The following is a 4,417-nucleotide window of genomic DNA, read 5'->3' as shown; positions in this document are numbered from 1 at the left end:
CCCAGAAGGGGAATAGCTGGGTCAAATGGGACTTCCAATCCTAGTTTTTTGAGGAATCTCCACACTGATCCCACACTCCCACCAATGGTGGAGAAGGGTTCATTTTCCCTGCAGCCCCACCAGCATTTGTTATTGCTTGATTCCTTGATAATAGCCATTCTTTCTGGGGTGAGGGAGAAACTCAGCATTGTTTTAATTTGCGTGTCGTGAATGACTAGTAATGTTGAACATTCTTTCACATATTTATTTGCCATTCATATTTCTTCATCTGAGAAGTGTGTATTCATCTCACATTCTCACTTTTGAATAGGGTCTTTAAATCTTTGAGGTCTGATATTTTTAGTTCTTTACATATTCTTGATAGTAATCCTTTGTCTGAGGAACAGCTGGTAAACATTTTTTCCCCAGGGGATGGGGGTTTAGCTCAGGGACACAACACCTGCCTGACAAGTGCGACATTGTGAGTTCAATTCCCAGTACCGGAAAAAAATAAAACAAAAACAAACAAACAAACAAACAAAACATTTTTTCCCCACATTGTGGGTTGTCTCTTCACTCTGTTGGTGGTTTCTTTTACTGTACAAAAGCTTTTTAATAAGATGGGATCCCAGTTATTGATTCTTTGTGATAGTTCCTGGGTGATCTGGGTTTTATTCACAAAGTCTTTGCCTACACCAATGTTTTCAAGAGTTTTACCTATTCTATCTTCAAACAGGTTTAATACTTCTGCTTTAAAATTTAGATCTTTGATCCGTTTCAGATTTAGTTTAGTGCATAGTGAAAGATATGAGTACAATTTTAATCTTTGGCACGTGCAGGGGCAGTTTTTCTAGCACCACTTATTAAAGAAGTATCTTTTTTCCAGTGAATGTGTTTGGCACTTTTGTCAAGGATAAGGTGGCTGAGTATATCTGGAGTTGTTTTTGCATCTTCTAATCTGTTTTGTGTGTGTGTGTCTTTTTGAAACAGGGTCTTGCTATGCAGTTCAGGCTGGCCTTGAGCTCACTTTGTAGCCCGTGCTGGTCTTGAACTGATGACAATCCTCCTGCCTCAGCCTTCCAAGTGCTGGGATTATAGGCATGAGCCATCATGCCCGGCTTGCATCTTCTAACCTGTTCCATTGATCTTTACATCCTTTTTTTTTGACAGTACCGTGCTGTTTTTATCACATTAACTTTGTAGTATAATTCTAAATCAGGAATTGTGTTGCCCCCTGCCTTGCCTTCTTTGCCCAGAATTTCTTTTGCTATTGTAGGTTTCTTCTGGTTCCAAATGTATTTTAGGGTTGCATTCTCTAATTCTGTGAGACATGTTATTGGAATTTTGATAGGAATTATATTAAATCTGTATAACTGTTTTGAAAGTACAGCCATTTTCACTATGTTGGTTCTTCCTTTCCGTTTTCTGATATTCTCTTTAATTTCCTTTTTCAGAGTACTGTAGTTTTCAATGTAGAGGTCTTTTACATCCTTCATTAGATTGATTCCTAGGTGTTTCTTTTTTTTTTTTTTTGATGTATTGTGAAAGGTTGTTTCTCTAATTTCTCTTTCTCACTGAGTTTTTTATTCATATTCAGGAAGGTTATTGATTTTTGAGTGTTGCCTTTGTATCCAGCTACTTACTGAATTTGCTAATTAAATTTAGCAGTTTTTTACTGGAGTTTTTGGGGTCTTCTATGTAGAGTACCATATTATCTGCAAATAATGATAATTGGACTTCTTCCTTTCCTATCCTTATTCTGTTTATTTCTTGCTCTTGTCTAGCTGTCCTGGGTACAATTTCCAGAACTATGCTGAGTAAGAGTGGAGACAGTAGACATCCTCGTCTTGTTCCTGATTTTAGAGTAAAGCTTTCAGTTTTGGTCCATTTAGTATGATATTGGCTGTTAGTTTGTCATAGATGGCTTTTATCACATTGAAATAAAGACCATCTATTCTAGTTTTCTGCAAGGTTTTTTTTTTTTCTCATGAATGGGTGTTAGACTTTGTCAAAAGCTTTTTCTACATCTATTCAGATGATCATATGATTTTTGTCCTTGGCTCTGTTAATATGGTATGTTACATTTATTGATCTGCATATGTTGAACAATCCCTATCTCCCTGGGATGAATCCCACCTCATCATGGTATGTAATCTTCTTGATGATTTGCTGCATTCTGTTTACCAGTATCTTATTGAAGATTTTTGCATCTATGTTCATTAGGGAGATTGGCCTGTAGTTCACTTTTTTTTGGTTGGGTCCTTCTCTGATTTTGCTATCAGGGTAATGTTGCTTCCAGGAATGAATTTGGAAGTATTGCTTCCCTTTTAATTTCATTAAAGAGTTTGAGATGTAGCGGTGTTAGGTCTTCTTTAAATTTCTTATAGAATTTAGCAATGAATATGTTAGGGCCTGGGCTTTTCTTTGTTGGTAGGTTTTTAAGTACATCTTTGATTTCATTGATTGATATTGATTTATTTAGGTTTTTATATCTTCTTGATTCAGCTTTGGTAACTCATATATATCTAGCAATCTGTCCATTTCTTCTGCATTTTCCATGTTACTAGAATACAAGTTTTTAAAGTAAGTGTAGACGATCTTTGGATTTCTGCAGAGTCCATTTTGATTTTACCCCTTTCATTCCTAATTGCGTGGATTTGAGTCTTTTCTTTTCCTTTTTTGATAAGTTTGGATAAAGTTTTCTTGATTTTATTTAATCTTGCAAAGCACCAACTCTTTGATTCATTGATTCTTTGTACTGTTTTCTTAGTCTCTAGTGCATTAATTTCTGCTCTGATCTTTATAATTTTCTCCCTTCTAAGGGCTTTTGGCTTAGCCTGCTCTTCCTTTCTAGAAGTTTGAGGTTCATCATTAAGTTGTTTATTTCTTCTTACTCTGTTTTCCTGATATGGTATTCAGTATTATAAATTTCTCTCTTAGGACTGCTTTCACTGTGTCCCATAAGTTTTGGTATGTTGTATTGTCATTACCATTTAATTGTAGAAACTGTCTAATATCTTCTTTAATTTCATCTGTGGGCTATTGGTTGTTCAGGAGTGTGCCATTTAATTTCCACGTGTCTATGAAATTTTTGTGGTTTGTTTTACCACTGATTTCCAATTTCACTGCATTGTGGTCTGATAATATGCATGAGATAATTTCAGTTCCTGTGTACTTACTTAAGTATGTTCTATGAGGTAGTATGTTGTCTATTCTGGAGAACATCTCACGTTCAGCTGAGAAGAATGTATAGTTTGATGTTGTGGGGTGGAACACTCTGTAAACATTTACTACGTCCACTTGTTCAAAAGTTTGGTTCAGCTCTAATATTTCATTGTTGATTTTTTTTTGTCTAGTTGATCTATCTTTTTGTGACAGTGGGGTATTGAGATTGCCCAATACAATTGTATTAGTGCTTACTTGATTTTTCATGTCTGTTAGCATTTGCTTTATATAGTTGGGTATACTGGTATTTGTTGCATATATAGTTATGATTGTTATCTTTTCCTCCTGTATTATTCCCTTTACAAGAATGAAGTGACCTTCTTTGTCTTTCCTAATCAGTGTTGGCTTGAAATTCACTTTGTCTGCAAATGGATTAGCTACCCCTGCTTTTGTCTGGGTTCTTGTGGCATGAAGTATTTTTTTTTTTAATCCTTTAACTTTTAGTCTATGAATTTCTTTTTATTTATTTATTTATTTATTTATTGGTTTTTTTGGTTTTTCTCCAGTACTGGGAACCGAACTCACGACCTTGCGCTTGCCAGGCAGGCGCTTTGCCGCTGAGGTAAATCCCCAGCCCCTGAATATCTTTTTAAATTAAATATGTTTCTTGTATGCAGCATATTGTTGGTTCTTCTTGATCCATTCTGTTAGTCTGTGTCTTTTGATTGGTGAATTGAGACCATTAACATTGATGGTTGTCTTGTTTGCTTTTCTCTCATTGCTGAGGCAAAATAGCTTACTCCCAAAATCAAGGAAGGAAATGTTTACTTAGCTCACAGTTTGTGTAGGTTTTAGTCCATATTTGGCTCCCACTAAGGCAGGATGGCACATGGCAGAGGGCAACAGTTCATGGTGGTGGAAAACAGCAAAAGCAGCAAGAGCGAAAAGGGAGGAGCGAGTGAGCAAGCCTCTTTCCCTTCCTTATGTGCAGGCTACCCACCGTAGGGTGTGTGGAGCACTCACACTCATAATCCCAACATTGGACTATGAATCAATAATAAACTCTAGAAGCCCACACCCATGGCCACATGAGGCTTTGGGAGGACATCTAGACACAAACCATAACAATAGTTATAACTGATATGTATTGACTTATCCCTGTCATGTTATTTTCCTGTTGTTGGCTTACCACATTTTTCCTCCCTCTGTTTGTTTGCCTTACCTGGTGGATTCCTTCCGTTGGGTTTTGTGGAATTGTAGTCCTTGTTTTCTC

This window comes from Chinchilla lanigera, unplaced genomic scaffold, assembly GCF_000276665.1.
Source record: "Chinchilla lanigera isolate Chin_1 unplaced genomic scaffold, ChiLan1.0 scaffold00030, whole genome shotgun sequence".
Classification (NCBI taxonomy): Eukaryota; Metazoa; Chordata; class Mammalia; order Rodentia; family Chinchillidae; genus Chinchilla; species Chinchilla lanigera.
The sequence above is the reverse complement of the archived record's forward strand: the minus strand, read 5'-3'. Positions refer to the sequence as shown.